We start from the raw sequence: 18,790 nt of genomic DNA on the forward strand, positions 1-18,790 counted from the left end.
GATGTCTAGCTATTTTAGACATTGTATATTTCAGAAACATATTAGTTCTTTCTTTAATATTTTCAACAGGTTTTATTGATAACTAAGCTCGGGAGCCAGCATGGTAAGTTTTTAGAGCAGGGCTTAACCTGTTTTCACAAACCCCACCCTCAAAATACGACAGCAGTAACTTCTAACAGTATTATTGCTGGAGGATCCATTCAAGTACAAATAACGGGTAGATCAGCAGAAAGTATAAATGGCACACGGCCACCCAGAAAATCCAGGCAACAGATATTTAATATCATATTCATTTGCATCTGTATTGATCAAACATGTTAACATTAACTGAGAAAATTTTGATTCCCATCTCCTGTAATTTTCTTGTATTTATTCATGTCAGTGTGTCTCTAGTTATGGATACCCAAGTTAACCACCTCCTTAAAATGTGGAATACCACTTTCAAAGGATCTTCTCTGACCCAGTGAAATTAAATTCAACCTTTTGCTACTTTTCCTGCATTTGTATTTCTTTATACTATGCAGAATCTGCACTCTCTCAATTTAGTTTGGCAAATGAAATGCAGATGGCTCTTCAATTGTTTCTTAGAGTCTAGACCAGCCATCAGTTGCAACAAGTTTTGCATACTATAACAGGCTACAAAATAAAGTAAGGCAGTATATCTTGCAACAGCATATCACTCTCCAAAGAGCTCAATGTATTCTATGTACACTTTGAACAGAAGCTCAATGAAATGACACCATCTGCCTTACAACCTTCAATGTATCAGGATCCACGGGTATTGCTGCCAACATCAGATCTGCCTTCTTGAGGGTGAACCTGTAGAAAGCAATTGGCCTGGACAAAGTCCTCAGCCATATCCACAGATCCTGGGTGCATTCACAGACATCTTTAACTTTTCCCTACGCCAATTGCCTAGCCAACAACCTCCAGCATCCTAGCCAACCTTGATCTTGCAATCGCCCACTGCCAAAACAGGTCCATGGCAGATGCCATTTCCCTGGTCCGACCCTCATCTCTGGAACATCTGGATAACAAAGGCATTTACATCAGATGCCTAGTTATCGACTATAGCTCCATCTTCAATACCATAATTTCAAACAAACTCATCTCCTAGACCCAAAACTCAGCACACCCCTTTTGCAATTGGATCTTTGACTTCCTGACCAACTGACCACAATCAGTACTGTTGGACAGCACCACTTCTGCCACGATTATCTTCAACACTGGCGCCCTGCAAGGACGTGTCCATATCACTTTACTCAATATACACCCACAACTTCAAAGCCAGATTCTGCTCTAACTCTATATACAAGTTTACAGATGACATCATTATAATGGGCCAGATCTCAAACAACAATGGAACAGAGTACTGAAAAGACTGAACCTAAACATGGCATCAAAACAACAACCTTTCCCTTCATGTTAGGAAATCAAAAGAGCTTGCCATTGACTTCAGGAAGAGAGTAGAGTACACACTATTATCTGTAACAATGGTGCTGAGGTGGAAATAGTTGAGAGGATCAAATTACTGGGTGTAAATATCACCAACAATTTCTTCTGCTCCAGCCATGAAAATACTACGGTCAAGAAAGCACACCAGTGTTTCTTGCTCCTCAGAGGGCTAAGGAAATTTGGTATGCCCCTTTATGACTTCCACTAACTTTTAGAGAGGCACCACAGAAAGCATTCTAGCTTTTCACAGCTTGGTATGACAACTGTTCAAAATTGCAAGAAATTGCAGTGTGTTGTAGACATAACCTAGTTTATCGTGAAGACCAGTCTGCGAGCTACTGACTTTATCTACAAATCCTAGTGCCTCAGGGAAGCACTCTACATAATCAGTGATCTCTCTTCCAAAGATACAGAAGCTTGAAAACATGTACCACCAGGATATCTTTTATCCTGATGTGATGAGACACTTGAATTATAGTTTCTCAACTAAAACTCATCATAGGCCTTGCAATTTGTCTATCTGCACTTTCTCAATCAGTTCTCCAAGACATGCGAGATGCAAACATCATCACGTTGTTCAAGAATAAGGGAGACCACAATGACTGTAACAATTACAGAGGCATATTCTTGCTCAACACCATTGGCAAGGCATTTGCCCGAGTGGTTCTGAAGCAACTGCAGACACTGGCAGAACGCGTCTACCCTGAGTCCCAGTGTGGCTTCAGTGCAGAGAAATCCACCATCGACATGATCTCCTCACTCAGTCAGGTACAGGAGAAGAGCCGGGAACAGAGACAGCTTTTGTACGTTGCCTTTATTGATCTGACCAAGGCTTTCCTCCTGGTTAGCAGAAGGGGCCTCTTCGCACTCCTGAAGAAGATCGGATGCCCTTCAAAGCTGCTGAAACTCATCGCCTCTTTCCATGACGGCATGCAGGGGACAGTACAATTCAATGGATCATCCTCAGAGCCCTTCCCCATCCAAAGCGGAGTGAAGCAGGGTTGCGTCCTTGTCCCGACGCTCTTAAGGATCTTCTCCCTCGTACTGTTGTACGCTTTCAGGACATCTGATGATGGAGTGTACCTACACACTAGGTCTGACAGCAAGCTTTTCAACCTTGCACACCTCACAGCAAAGACCAAAGTGTGTCAGGTCCTGATCTGGGAGATACTCTTCGCTGATGATGCTGCCCTGATGTCACACACACAGTCTGGTCTCCAGAAGCTAGTCAGTTCCCTGGCACATGCTTGCCAAGAGTTTGGCCTCACCATCAGTCTGAAGATGACAGAGATCATGGGCCAGGACGTCAGCGAAGCCCCCAGCATCAGCGCTGACACCCTACAAGCGGTAGATGAATTCACCTACCTAGGATCGACAGTCTCCAGCCATCTGTCCCTCGATCCGGAGTTCAACAGGCGTATAGGGAAAGCCACCGCTGCCATGGCCAAGCTGTCAAAGACAGTGTGGAAAAACAACAAGCTCACCACAGCCACCAAGATTGCAGTGAATGCTGTGTACAGAGTCTGCGTACTGAGTACTCTTCTCTACGGCAGCAAAAGTTGGACAACCTACGCGCACCAAGAGCTTCCACCTATGGTGCTTGCATTGGATCCCGGGCACTTCCTGGAAAGACCGTGTGCCAAACAAGGACGTCCTGGACCAGGCCAGCATGCCAAGCATGTATGGCCTTCTCACACAGCAACCACTGCGCCAGCTTGGCCATGTCCGCCACATGCAGGATGGCCGCATCCTTGAGGATATCCTATACAGAGAACTCGCCGCAGGATCCCGGCCCATAGGGCGCCCACTGCCGCGTTACGGGGACGTTTGTAAACGTGACCTGAAGTCTGCTGATACCAGGGTGGACACTTGGGAAGAGACGGCTGCAAATCGCTGCACCTGGCGACAGGCTGTACGTACAGGCATCACCAATGCAGAGGAAAAACGAACTCAACTGTGGTTGAACAGAAGAGAGAGAAGAAAAGCTGTGGCAGTGACTACCCAGCCGCAGCCATCAGCCTTCGTGTGCAGCGGCTGTGCCAAGGACTGCCGCTCAAGAATCCGCTTATTCAGCCGCTGGCGACGCTGTTCCACACCCAATTGAGTCCTAAACCAGGCACATCCATTGTCTACTTAGACAGACAGAGCCATTAACATTAACTTTCTCTATAACTATAACACTATATCTGTATTGTCTTTTTCCCCCCCTTTTCCACAACTTCAGTGTACTTATGTATGGAATGATCTGTCTGGATGGCAAACAGATGTTTTTCATAATTTTTGGGTACATTAGAGATTATGAAAAATTTATATAGACTACTGCCACACTGGCTTTTTAAGTTCTACACAAAATGTCCACTATTTAATAAGATCAGGGTCAATCTGATCTTTGCCTCTGTCAGCTTACCTACACAATTCTCATAACAATCCATTTCCCGATAGTCAGGAAATCCACTGCAGCCTTGAACTTATCCATAAATAAGAAAGCAAATCTCAAGTATTCTACTCGAAATGCTCTGTTAAAATTTGAAGACAAGCCCTTGAAGTGCCATGGATTACATGCTGATAAATAGGATCAGCACAGATGACAAACTGATGGCAGTGTAGACTTTTGAGTTAAAGGGCGTGTTTGAAGTGCATTTATGCTGGAAAACCTGCAAGTCATCAATTCTATATTACCAGCATACATAATTTACATTTTTTTAAAACAATAAATACCAACTTACAATACTGAACACTTTCTTGTCTTATCATCTTACTAACCATCTCTTATATCATATATTCCATAGATGTGCAAACTATATTTTTGGCAAATTCATACTACCAAGACTAGATCTAAATTAATGAAGCCACGAAGGGGCAGTGGTATCCACCTCCAAGAACTACACTTTGCTTGCTCACATTTAACCACCTTCTGATCTAGTTATTTATAGTTTACACTTTTCCAAGTTTGTAGAACAACATGAGCAGAACAATTAATTTAAGCCAGAACATATTTTAAATGCTTATCCAATTTGTTTGGCTACAAATGAAACTATCATGAAACATTAATTGCAGTCCAGGCAAAAAAAATGATAAAAGTAACCATGGTTACTCAAAAGGAAGTTGTAATATTTATAGTAATTAAATTAAGATTGTTTCATTACCATTTCTCCAAGCATTTTAAACTGGAAACAATGGTTATGATAGTTAAATATTCCAGGACAAAATCATTTATATGAAGTCATACCACATATCAATACAGTTTTGTTTATAGTTTGCAATTTTTACATATGCCAATGAATAACCAACGGGCAACTAATAACTGTAGAAACTGAAAGAGCAAAATCTAACTCCTTAGAAGTTTGCCTTGCACTAATACTGATTTTGCTACAGACACCATCGCTACTTTCAAATTGAAAAATGATATTTGAAACAATCATGAAAATATCTGTTTGCGCTCTCAACTCAAGGTTAAAAAATATTTAACATTGCTGACTAAACATATATTGTAAAACCATATGAATCACTTCACTGAAAAGATGTTTGGACTGGATATTAAAACTTCAAATATCTACAGACTAAGATCAATAGACTTACTCCAGAACACCGTAATTTTGCAGATTTTTAGTCAACTTGGACAAAATGATAAATAGGGGATATTGCCAAAATCTTCTCTCATTTTCTTTTAAATGAAGTATGACATTGCTTAATTTTATATGTAGGCATGAAACTACTTGACAGGAGTTGAAAGAGAAGATACAAACTGGGTATTTCCTTTTAAGAGAGTACAGACTGGAGGTTCCTAATAAGGTCTAACCTATTTTAGACAGACAAAGTGAAATTTTTTCTCAAGGGTCATGAGTCTTTGGAATTTTCCCTCAAAAAAGTGGTAGAAACAGAATATTTGAATAGGTTAAAGCAGAGTTAATTCTTGATGAACAAGTGGATGACAAGTTACCAGAGGAATACAAAATAGAATTTGCAATTAAATCAGGCATGATCATATTAAATGAAAGGACAAAGGGGTAACGTGGCCTACTCTTCGTTTCTAATATATAATGTCTCCTTTTAATATAAGGGAATATCCTGAATATGTTATTAGTTTATGCTCTAGAACTACCTTTGATAAATCATGTACATGCAATGCCTTGAAAAAGTATTCATCCCAGAACTATTTTCACATTTTGTCTCATTTTCTAAATTTAAAATATATTGAAGGATTTTTTGAACCAATTCTTAAAACATTGTGCATCATGTGAAATCAAAAAGAAAAATTCCAAAACCTGTCTACAATTTTCTAAAAATTAAAAACTAAAATTTAGGCACAAAAAGCATTCATGCCCTTTGTAATTACTATGTTAACTTTCCTCAGGTGCAATATATTGTATATTACCTTACCAACTCACCCAATTTGTTGATGTAGAAAATGGAGGATCACCTGTTTTCAATGAAAACATAAGAATAAATGCTCCCTCTCTCTGTAATGTATGGTAGGCTTTCAACAGACCAAAGCAAAATGAAGGCAAAAGAGCATTCAAGACAAATCAGGAAAATGATTATAGAGAAGCCCAAATTCGGGGAAGGGTACAAGAGCATCTCAAAGGCACTGAACATAACTTGGAGCTCAGTGCAGTCCATTGTGGAAAAAGCAGAAAAAATATGAAATCACAGTCACACTGCCTAGGTCAGGCTGCCCCTCCAAACTTAGTCACCGGAAAAGAAAGGCACTTGTAGAAGAGGTTACTGTGGCACCAACAGTCACTCTGAGCGAGTTGCAGAAGTCACTGGCTGCAACTGGAGATAACATTCATAGCTCCACAATCTCCAAGGCCTTGCGCAAAAGGAGTATTTATGGAAAAGTGGCAAGGAAGAAGCCCTGGCCAAAAGAAAAAGCACGTTTGCTTGTAAAAACTTTGCAAAGTGTAATTTAGAAGATACCGTAAACATGTGGAAGGTCTTGTGGTTAGATGAGACTAAACTGGAACTTTTGGCCTCAACACTAAGCAGTACATGTGGTACAAGTCCAATTCTGTGCATCAGCCTGATAACACCATCCCGACTATAAAGTATGATGGAAGTAGCAGCAAGCTATGAGTATGCTTTTCAGCAGTAAGGACTGGAAACCTGGTCAGGATTGATGGGAAGATGAATGCTGCTTATACAGAGAGATCCTAGATTAAAAACCTGCTACCTCTGCTAGACAGCTTTAGCCAGGAGGTTAGTCTTTCAGCAGAACAACAACTCAAAGCAAACTGCCAGAGCAACTATGGCTTCAAATTAAGAGAATTGATGTCTTCGAGTGGCCCGGTCAAGACTCCTGACCTTAACCCAATTGAACAACTCCGACAAGACCTCAAGATTGCTGTCCAACACCACTCCCAAACTAACTGGGCACAGCTTCAGTAACTTGAAAGGAGGAGTGTGAAAATCTTGCTCCATCATGTTGTGCAAAGCTAATACAGACTTATCCAAAAAAACTAGCTGTAATAGCTGCTGGAGGTGGTTCAACTAAGTACTGAGCAAAGGCGAATGAATACTTTTGAACTTTTTAACATTTCAGTTTGTGAATCCTTAGTTTTTCATGCTTTATAATTTTCCCTATTTTGGGGGAGAAAAGGAGTATGTGATTCAGAAATAAAAATTCTCAGTTACCTTGATCAAAATCTGGTTGTAATACTAATTTATGTGTACAAGGGGTTGGGGGCTGAATACTTTTTCCAAGGCACTGTACATACAATCAGCATTACATTTACACAAAACTCAACCCATCAGTAATCCATTTTAGGAAACAATATTGCAACTACGGCATCCCCAAACTAAAATACCAAACTCAGCTGTTTGAAAAATTTCAAATTCCAGATACCGATAGGGCCAAAAATATTTTACAAGTCCATATGTAGATACATGGTGAATTGATTACTCATTGAGATGCATGGAAGAGCCTTTAATATGAAGGTACTCCCTATGAATTGTTCCTTTGCCTTCACAACTCAAAAGAAATTTACATTTTTCTTGGTCATTAGGTGTCAAACAAATGTAAAAAGGCTCCAAATCAGGATATTAAGAATACAGCACATAAACTCCGTATTCTAAAACAGAATTTGAATTTTTCTCCAATTTAATCAAACCTATAGATTAGATACTATAATGAACTGTCAGCAGTTCCTCCTTAGTATTTCCCAGCATAATGGACAGCACATTAAGAAAGTCACATACAAATATGGACGTTCATGCACTGGCAATGCTTTATCATTGGTTTCACACTACACATAGCTACTTGGACCTGAGAGATGCTCTTTTCCAGATCAAACACGAGGAACTGATATTAACATATTCCCACTTTAAAAGATTCAAGTCCATTTCAGAGTTTATTTCCTCTTAAAACTTCCAATCAATAGCAACCAAAGTTAGCATTTTCCAATAGGTTGGCTAAAAGAAATAAATAAAAGGCAGGTGCAATCTTATACAAATATGCAGTATTTACAGATGGCTCACTACAGACAACTAATTCAGGACCAGTATTTTGTAAGTAAAACTTCAGTCCTCGCCACGGAACCAAACCCAATCAGTGATTTTATGCCCTCTCCCTGACAATATTTTGAGGCTGAGCAAGATGGCTCATATTTGATATCAACATACCTTATCTGTTTCCCACTGCTCACCTTGGTAAAATGTCCCAAGGCTCTTAGAGCATGTGATTGACAAAAAAAACAGGCTGAGAATATGCTTGAATGGAACTATTTTCCTCAGCAGTGATGAAGTCATCTACTTTTCCTGTTCCTCGTCAATACCACAGGTATATCTTCAAGAAATTTAGCATTCAAAGAGTAGGTACTTCAAATTTTTAGCCACAATATAGGATAAACTATAATAAGCTTTACAAGTACATGATTTATGAATACCCAACCAGATCTCTAGCTCTAAAAATTCGTTCATAATAATTAAAATCGCCCACAACAGGAATTCTGCAGATGCTGAAAATTCAAGCAACACACATCAAAGTTGCTGGTGAACGCAGCAGGCCAAGCAGCATCTGTAGGAAGAGGTGCAACACACATCAAAGTTGCTGGTGAACGCAGCAGGCCAAGCAGCATAACAGTCCTGACGAAGGGTCTCGGCCTGAAACGTCGACTGCACCTCTTCCTACAGATGCTGCTTGGCCTGCTGCGTTCACCAGCAACTTTGATGTGTGTTGCGTTAATTAAAATCGCCCGTTTGTTTTCCCCGTCTCAGATAACCCAACATTTTCCTGCATTTTCATATTTAGTCTAACATCTACATTAGCATAAACAGCTGATGTTACACACTACGCACTTGTGCAAGGATTCTTCAATCCATTTAACTAAAGAGGCACTATTTTGATTAACCTGTTCCTATAAAGCAGAAATCCCTTTTTCAGAGGGCACTGCTGCTCCAATAACCACGTTATTATGCAAAAGTATGATGAGGCTAAACTCAGGTTGGAAGAGCAACACCTCATATTCTATCTGGGTACTTTCAACCTCATGGCATCATTGATTTCTCCTAACTTCCGCTAATTTTTACACCACCCTCCTTCTCTTATCTTTTTCCATTCCCCATTCTGGCTCCCCTCCTTTTTTTTTGCATGGTCCACTGTCCTCTCCTATTAGATTCCTCCTTCTTCAGCCCTTGCATCTATCCTCTCCCAGCTTCACACATCATTGCCCTCCACCAAACAGCCATTGCCCCTCATCCGGTTTCACTTATTATCTTCCACCTCCTTATTCTGGCTTCCACTCCTTTCCTTTCCAGTCTGGCCAGAATGTCAACTGTTCATTCTCCCTGATAGATCCTGCCTAACTTGCTGGGTTCCTCCAGTATTTTGTCTCTTGCTCAAGAATTCCAGAATCTGCAGAATTTCGTTTATCATTGGCATTCAGTGTCAAGTACTAGGCTGACAAATTTTGCGTGGAAGGAAGTAGTTCATAAACGTTAATCAGAGATAAATACTTTCACACATGAAATCTCAGTCGTGCTTCTTCAACATGCAGCTTACTTTAAAGCCAGCACTGAATAAAGTTGCAGTCCTGATTTAGGGTTTCAACCCAAAACATCGACAGTTTTACCTCCCACTGATACTGCTAGACCCGCTAAGTTCCTTCAGCAAATTGTTTGTTGCTTGTAGAATATTTTATTTGATACCATTTAGGTTTACATCACTACAACGCTGAATATTTGCAATCAAGATTAACGTGTAAGTGGCATCTTTTACGAAAAATAAAACTAAAATATGAAGAACAGAAAATAATTATTTCCCCCCTCTATTTTACTTTAAACACTCACCCTAATAACACCTACAAAACATTGTCAAAAGCAGCGGCAGAGCAAATAGGCAGATTGCGTGAAATTATGCATCCAAGCAGAAACTGATCTGAATTAAATGTTTCCATCGGGATATGGTGGGTGTGCAACTGATACAATACACCGCAGACACAAAGTACAGTAAATGGGAACCTCGCAACTGCCGATTGCAGGGATTCCATCGTCGTTTCAGTTTCCATTATAAAAAATAAAAAAACAGAATGGATGGGACGCAAAGGTAGTCGCTCCCCGTTGACTCATCCGGGACAGCTCTCGGTGTACAGTAGGCAGACCTAGGGACTGGTCCCGGTTCCTCCCTCCCCGTTGCCCCGCACATCCACCGGGAGCCGCTGCGGGATTCTTTTGTCTGCGCCTCCATAGTGTCGGCTTTGGGGGGTCGGCGCGGAGCTCTCACCCCAGCCCCACCGACCGGGAACCGGAGCCCTTAGTAACTTTTTCAAATCAAAAAGCTCGCAAACAAAAGGACCGGTGGGCCGCCGCCGCGTGTAATTCCAACACAAGAAGGGACCGTCGGCACCCCTCCGTATGGCCATAGTGTGAAGGAGGAGGTACTTTAGCACAGGCCCGGGCCTGCTTCAGAGTAAACTAGTTTTATTATTATTATTATTCATGAAACAGCTTGGCAGAATCATGCAAGTCCTTTAGCACCGAGTGAAGCGAGGAGATAGGTCAAATGCGTGAAGTTGGTTACATTTGTCCATTCTGTCACTGTTATCCGTACCTATTGTGGACAAGTTACTGGCGCCCGTCTCCTCGCCTGGTCCCGCATCGTGCTCGAGCCCGGCCGACCCGACCCGACGCGACGCGATCCGATCCGATCCGATCCGATCCGCTCTCGCCGCCGCCGCCTCCCCCTACACACCGCGGGACAATGGGCTGGCCCGGGGGCGGGCCCATTCTGGGTGACGTCACGCGAATACCATCCTGCCCCCTGCCTCAGCAGGTCGAAGACTCGGAGTTCATTTACTATCAGAATACTGTGTGTATGCAATACACAGCCCTGAGATTCGTCCTCCCCACAGACAGCTAAGAAACATTATGGAACTTGTTCAAAGAAAACATCAAACACCCAACACACACAAAAAAAAAGAACAAATCGAGCAAAATGCAAAAAACACAGAACATAAAACATCACAGAGTCATTGAAACAGTTTAGGAATGTTCAGTTCAATTTAGTGTTGTGTCCTTCATTGACTGCATGCCGCACAGCCAGTCCACTCCGATCAAAATCTCACAAAATAACCGTCTGAGAAAGGAATAACCAGAAAACACATAACATGAACTACGGAGTCCAATCCACAAACCCTGTTGTTTAAACCATGCCCAATTAACAAGACTCTGGCAGAATGGAGCGGGGGGGGGGGGTGAAGAGAACTGGTCAAACACAGGCACCTGACTCCAGCAGCAATGAGTCATAGGGAGAGGGCACTCAACTCCCACTCGCCTTCTGCTCTTGTCCTCGATGATTTCAATCGTGTTCCATGCTTTAACCGGCGAGAAATGGAGTTGATCACGGGCTCGCTCGCACTAGTCTCTAGGCCGCACCCTCCGCTCAAAACCTCACCAAACTCCCTCGGAGACAGATCTCTCAATCGGCCCGAAAACACAGCAAAATGTGAATCACAGGTTCCACCAGTGTGGTAGAATCATATTTGAAAGTAGAAGTAGATTCATGAACTGTCTGAAAGATTGGTCACATAGTTCAATGGCACCATCTATTTCCTATCACACAGATTTTTACCACCAATTTTTTTTTTAAAAAAGGAGAAACGGTTAACAAGGATGTCTGGCGAGAATAACCATGGCTTTCAAGTTTAAGACAAATAGCAGCGATATTTGCACAGCCACAATTTAGTTTGGAATTCCAGGTAAAGCTAACAAAAATTCTGTAGATGCTGGAAACCTGAAATAAAAAGGGAAGAAGGTAGAAATACTGCACAAGTCAAACAGCAACCAGGCAACAATATCAGGCTGATATTTCATCATAACTAGGCATAGTTAGTAATCAAAAATACATTTACATGGCAAGAAACCACAGGAATGTTAGATAATCACACAAACGATGGTGATGTTAGCTGGTGAAGGCACGATACCTTTCAAACCTTACTAGCCTATCTTTTTGTTACCTTCTCCCTTTTAAACTACAAAGCCCGGTGTCATAATGGTCATTGTGATGCGTCTAGTGTGGTAGTGCAGTGGGTAGTGCTTGTCGCTCTCACCGCTGGCTAGCAGTCTTGCGAAAAGGACAGCCGAATGTGTAAGTCTCTCCCAGCCAGTACACAGCCTCTCCAATGGCAAGCCCCACGTAGTGCCTCCTTGCTGGCGACACACAGAAACTGAACTCCTTTCAGACTCGGGCTGAACTACAGGATGGGCACACCTATGGGTAAATAGCCCTACTGTCTTGTGGGCAGCCTCAGAAGAGAAAAAGGCTACAGGAATAAACCCAGACTAAATCTGGAGTGCAGCCCCTAAGGTGGCTGAACGTCATTGAACATCCTTCTGGCAGCTCCTGCAGCCAAGCCAGTACCAAGAGTATTGCTTCTTAAGTTTTCCTTTGGACTACACTGGTGAAGCCGAGAGGGGGATCTTGACGACTGGGCATCTCAGGATCTCCATTCCTTCCACCGAGGCTTGTGATGATCATCACCCCCCCCCCAATTGTCCTCTGAGACAGATGTTTGCCAACCACTAATCAAGCCCTCAACTACATCATTCAAGTATGTGCACAGGCAGATGGCATCTCTCATTTACACTTTTTTATTCCTCAGAAGTATTTTAGTTTTACTTATTTTATTTAGAGACACGGTGTGGAAAAGGCCATTCAAGCCCAACGACCCACGCCACCCAGCAACCCACTGACCTAACCCTAGCCCAGGGGTTCCCAACCTTATTTATGCCACAGACCAGACCCCTACCATTAACTGAGGGATCTGTGGACCCAGGTTGGGAACCTAGCCTAACCACAGGCAATTTACAATGACCAATTAACCTTCTAACCAGTACGTCTTTGTACTGTGCGAGGAATTTGGAGCACCCAGAGGAAGGAATATACAAGTCTGCTTACAGAGGACACAGGAAATAAAGAGTGACCCATAATATCAAGTAAATACAAGTCATTATTCACACTCACCATACCAAGCAACGCATTAAATTGCTGTACAGATGATGGGTTGCAACCCAAAATGTTCACTTCATTTTGTTTGTTGCTCCATTCCATTACAATATGTGAAGACCACTAATGTTTCCTCCTTAAACAATACACCCAGGAAGGATTTGAGGCTGTTCCAGGGGGATCAGCCTCTGTGTCCAGTAACAGCAGTACTCTAGACTGCAGCTCTTCACCACGGTCTTTGCACATCCTGTAACATTATGCAGCTACAGAGAAAGAACTTTTAAACAAAAAAAACTCTTGTCAAACACACAATCCACATTTATTTGTGATAGAGTGAGCTAACAAGGCAAGAGACAAACTGGAAATGTCACCTCTTAACTCCTTATAAAGCAGCCATAAGATTTATGCAGAGACCACCACCAACTTTATCAACCATTTGTTCACTACTTAAATATACCCATACAGGTATTCTGTTGGATATGCTGAACACCAACCTATTGGATCAGATCTTTATTTTTACCTTTTTTCATCTTAGAGACCGTTGTAAAATTGCACAAGAAAAATATCTTCTACCCCCACCCATCTCCCAATTCCTTAGCATGAGCTGCTATAGTGTTTTTTTTTTTAAAAAGGTATGTTTGCAGTTAATGCAATGTATTCAGCAGGATATAGATTTTGAGTAACCATTTTTTGGTGCAGACTCAGTTCAATTTTATATAAAAAGATTTGTTTTATATTACTTATCATTTCTAGAAACATTAATAATTGAACTATCTGGGGATCTGGGAATGCGCTGAAGAACCTCAGAGTAGAATGACACTGGGATGAAGTGTTCATTTCGGTTTTTAAATAAAGACACAGAGTTTAAGAGCACTGTGAGAAGACCCAGAAATACTCAGACAAGCTCTGGGATCATGAAAATTTCTATTTTAAGAATGCAGAACTGCAGAGTTCCCTTGCAGCATAACACATTCATCAACGTATTGTGAAGGTATTCAAATCATGAAATTTAATATGAACTGTGACCTTTGCCAAAGTAGTCAGACAATCTCTGTGGGATGGTGAAAGTAAACCTTTAAATTTTACAATCTGAAAAACCACTTAATTCTCAGTAAATGATAATTGCATGACTTAAGAGATCAAAATCAACCTCTTGTCTGCACCGAGAGCAGAGATTTTATTATGCTTTTTCTTGTCTATTTGGTCCTCTGGCAAGTCAGGATTAACATTAAAAAAAACAAAGATTCACTTTTTATGAAATATAGTAATATACAAGAACACATTCAAAGAAACAGGAAGAAGATCAGTCCCTTGAACATGCTCTGACATTAAAATAGATCATGGCTGATCCATTCTTGACCTTAATAGCACTTCCAACTCTTTTCCATACTCGACTCCTTTGCAGTTCTAGTGGCTATTAACTGTTTGAATATATACAAAGATTCCACATCAGAAGCTGCGACTACACACACCTCCCCCCGCCCCACTGTACTAGGTAACACGTCAAGGGAAAATATCCTCTTGGCATCCATAATGTTAATCAGAATCATATTCTTCAGTGAGATAGAGAAGCTGTCTCTCTATATGATCTAATTCTATAATTTTCCCATTTCTTTTGATTCTCCCAGCATTCATTTCAACTTCGTCCAGATTCTTCCAGTTACCTGCATTAGTGATCATTTGCAGAACACAGCTAACCTACGAATCCGCCCTAGTGCACAGGATTGTTAAAAGCTGTAAAGTCAGCTAGCTCCATCATGGTTGCTAGTCTCTCCAGCGAAGAGCACACCTTCAAAATGTGATGCCCCAAAAGGCAGTATCCATCATCAAGGGCCCCCATAACCCGGGACGTGCCCTCTTCTCATTTTACCATTGAGGAGGTGGTACACGAGTCTGAAGACGCACACTCAACATTTCAGGAACAGTTTCTTCCCTTCTGCCATCAGATTTCTGAATGCACAATGAATTCATGAACACTATCTCACTATTTTCCCTCTTTTGGCACTAGTTATTTAATTTTTATATATAATTCTTAATGTAATTTAGTTTTTTTTATTTTGTATTGCAATGTACTGCTACCAGATGCTGAAAATCCAGCTACACTATATTCACCCTGTTGATCCCATCCTTAATAAAGCACAAGCAAATTTGTAAATCATCATTTTTACTTTCCGAAACTATTTTGGTTTCCTCGATTGTGTTACAACTTTCTAACACTGGTTCCCTTTTCCTTCCAATGAAGTTGCAATGAGAGCATTGGCTGTATTTTTTTCAGTGCTTCGAGACGCGTGCTGTAGGTACTCAAGGTCTCAGAAGCACGGTGGAGGGTAGGGGTTACTGCTACCCGGTAAACAATGAATTTTGGACCCAGTCTGATGTCTTTATCCTCAGAAATCATTTTCCTCAATCAAACAAAGGCTGTGCTGGCGATGGAGCTGATATGCCAGGAGATGAAGTAGGCTATATGTTTCCAGTGTCACAGCATGAAGCACTATTATCAAAGGTGAGGAATGGTGCAGCATCTGGCACGTTGCTCAGTAATGCTTGGAGTTCTGTTGGGAGCACTCCACACTAGATTTAATCGCAGCTTTGTGTAAGCAGAAATAAAAGCCAAATACCAGAAGCAAGAGAAGAATGAATGCTGTTATCTGAAGAAATGTGATTTGAGTAAAACTCAAATTCAAGGAAAAATCACCTGATTGGAGACAATCCTAGCACAAAGCAAGGTTGTAACTGTGACAGGCCAGTCTTGCCCTAGGGCTGTATTCTTAGCCCAAATATCAACTGCTCTTCTATTAGTAATCTTTCCTATACAAGGTAAGAATTGATAGAATATTTACTGATGGTTCTAAGATGTTTAACTTTATTTGCAACATCTTGGATAATGAAGCAGAAGTTAGTTGCATATATCAGGATCAGCTAGGTCAGTGATAATCATGGTGCCATTGCATGACTATCTCCAGAAAGGGTTGAATCACCTTCCATCAATATTCAATGGCAGTACTATTGTCAAATCATCCAACATCATCGACTTGTAGATGACAATTGATCAGAAACTTAACTGGTCCAGCTACTGAAACACCAGGGTATGTCAAAGGCTGACTATTTCACCGATTAAAGTTTCCATTGTTTGATGATTAAAGCAACAAGGGAGATTGAAACATTGAGGTGAATGTGGGCTTACCTGCCTTTTGATAGCTGGGGCGGGGGAGAAAAATAAATAAATCGCTCTGCTATTGGGGAGGAGAGACTATCTTGTGATTGCTGGGGGATTGCTCTGCCATCAGTGAGGGGAAAAGCTACCAGTGCCCCTGGAGAAGGTTACCCAGGGTTTTCTGCATTTTGGATATGGACTTGGACTATAGACTTTTTCAGTTTTATGGGGTTTTTTTAATATTGTGTTTTTCACCCGATCTTTCTTGTTTTTTTGTGTGCAGGGGAGGGGATTTGGGGGTCAATGTGCCTGTCCTGATTTTTTTTTGTTTTTGTGCAGGGAGGAGTGATTTGGGGAGGTTGATGATCGCACTGCTGTTCTTTTCTTTCATGGTTTGTGATTATCTGAACATGAAGCATTTTAGAGTTGTATACTTTGATAATAAATGAACCTTTGAGCTTTTTCCCCCTATTGGTATCCTCATTCCTGATGAATTCACTTATTTGATTTCTGGGACAGTAGATTCGTCATACAAGAAGTAGTTAAGGTATCTAGGCCTGCACTCTAGACAGAGATTGACAGACAGATAGACTATTAAGCAACCAAGAGATATAGGATTTGATCAGGAAGGTGATACTGAGATAAAAAAATCATTCATGATCTTTCTCAAGTCTCCTTAAAGCTTTTCACCCCAACATAATCACAGACATCCCACCTCTCCCGGAAGTTCTGGGAGTCTCCCGCATATTAATAGTGGCTCCCTGATGCCCGCAAATTATATACAATGTCCCGGAAATTGATTTTTTTGAGAGTGACCGTGAGAGAACGCACAAGAAAGAGTGAGAAAGCGGGTGCAAGAGCAAAAAAGCAAGCGAGACAGCCAGCGCAAGTGAGAGAGTGAGAGAGCGCGAGAGCAAGAAAGCAAGCACGAGTGAGAGCAACCACGAGAGAGAGCACGAGAGCGAGCGAGAGCAAGAAAGCAAGCACGAGTGAGAGCAACCACGAGAGAGAGCACGAGAGCGAGCAAGAGCAAGAAAGCAAGTGCGAGAGAGCGAGCACGAGCGAGAGAGCAAGAGCAAGAGCGTTCCAAAAAAAAGAAAATATGAAACGTACGTCACCCCAGACTACACTAAAGTGTACCTCTGCCTAATAGGGGTCAAAAATAATGACAGTGTTGCTCACTGCACTGTTTGCAACAGTGACCTTTCTATTGCCCATGGTGGGTTAAGACTGTAAAAGACATGTTGAGTTGAGTTTAACAGGTGTCATTCGTTCATTAGCATAGCTAATGGCCAGCTGCTAAGGAGCTACTCTATTGCAGACATCCCACCTCTCCCGGAAGTCTCCCGCAGATTGATGGTGCTACCTCCCTGAAATGAGTTTTTGCAGGGTGGGATGTCTGTAATCAGGATGTGATGGAATGTGGCCTTAGCCAGTGCCCCAAAACTGGTACCTCCATCTCCCAGAGGCACAGGGGCAGCAGGTAGATGAAAGAAAACTGAACTCGAGGTCACAGAGCAATATCAGTCACATTTATCACACGTGATAAATGAGACCTAAACAACATTGCACATTACCTGTGAATGAACTTCATATTTAAAAAGTGTCAGAATTTTGAAAATTAATAATTTCCTGAAAAAAGTTCTTCAAATCAAGGTAATTAAAACTAAAAACAAGAACTGTGGAAACATGATTTTTCCTAGTTTTGCACTCTGGTTTTGAAATTTTTAATGCAATTGTAAAATGCTAATCAAGTATGTGCACAGTATTGTATATTAATATTAAAAAGGAATAATGTTTTGATTGAACCACTTAAGCTAAAATGATAAAGTAGATGGTAATTCAGAAATTACATATTAATAACCTATTCAATATCAATGTTCCACTTTCCCCAGAAATGAATATGAAAAGCTGATGGTCTTTTCTGAAAGTTACTTCAGACCCAGCTGTACTGTGCATTCCCCTTAGTTTTCATCTTGGTGTAATTAATTTAATTTTTCCCCATCAATCTCATTTAACAAGTGTCCTCCTGCATTTTGAGCCAGTTCACAAGTGTACATACAATAGTTTAAGAGACAGCAGTTTATTACTGTATTTAGAGTCCATTGCAGGGTCAAATGTAAAGGGATAGTATAACGTTAATGGCAAGGCCCATTAACAGTTGTAATGTACAGAGGAATCTTGGGGTTCAAGTCCATAGCTCCCTGAAAGTGACTGTGCAGGTTGATAGGGTGTTAAAGGAGGCTTGTAGCCTGTTTGACTTTATTAGTCAAGGCACTGAGATCAAGAGTAGGGAAATTATAAAGCCTAAGGTAGGCAGAATCTGGACAGCCAGGGTCCTTTTCCCAGGGTCGAAATGTCTAATACCAGAGGGCATGCATTTAAGGTAAGAGGGCAAAAGGAGATGTGCAGGGCAAGTTTTTTTTAAAATAGAGAAGGTGGTTGGTGCCTGCAACGTGAACTGGCACTGTTCCCTCTAAACTGTGCAGATATGCAGCCATGCAGTAACTGAAATGCTCTTGCGCACATAGCCTTCGTTGCCACACAGCTGGGACTGGACTCAGCTATGAAAGTTTACGAAACGTAGAAGATTTTCTTTGTTGTACTGTATTTCATTATACCCGTCAATTAATGGAAAGTATGTGATTTTTCAGTTTTTGTTCTAAATATCCATAGAGTGAATATTAGAGAAAAAAAACATTTAAAGTGCCATGCAGTTTTTAGGCCTTGTAAAAATTTCC

The 18,790-nt window shown here is 41.3% G+C and overlaps 1 protein-coding gene across 4 annotated transcripts in view; it reads right to left on the minus strand.

Moving 5' to 3' along the window:
• Positions 1-18,790, minus strand: part of LOC134357453 (E3 ubiquitin-protein ligase RNF38) — a 131,553-nt gene that overhangs the window by 83,688 nt on the left and 29,075 nt on the right. Inside the window, exon 1 of one of the 4 annotated variants that reach the window (XM_063069051.1) lies at positions 10,502-10,869. The exons of the other annotated variants lie outside the window; for them this stretch is intronic. The gene's annotated coding sequence lies outside the window, so the exon portion shown is untranslated. Of the gene's footprint in view, positions 1-10,501; positions 10,870-18,790 lie in introns of those variants that run through there. 4 annotated transcript variants of the gene reach the window in all.

This window comes from Mobula hypostoma, chromosome 16, assembly GCF_963921235.1.
Source record: "Mobula hypostoma chromosome 16, sMobHyp1.1, whole genome shotgun sequence".
NCBI classification, from domain to species: Eukaryota; Metazoa; Chordata; class Chondrichthyes; order Myliobatiformes; family Myliobatidae; genus Mobula; species Mobula hypostoma.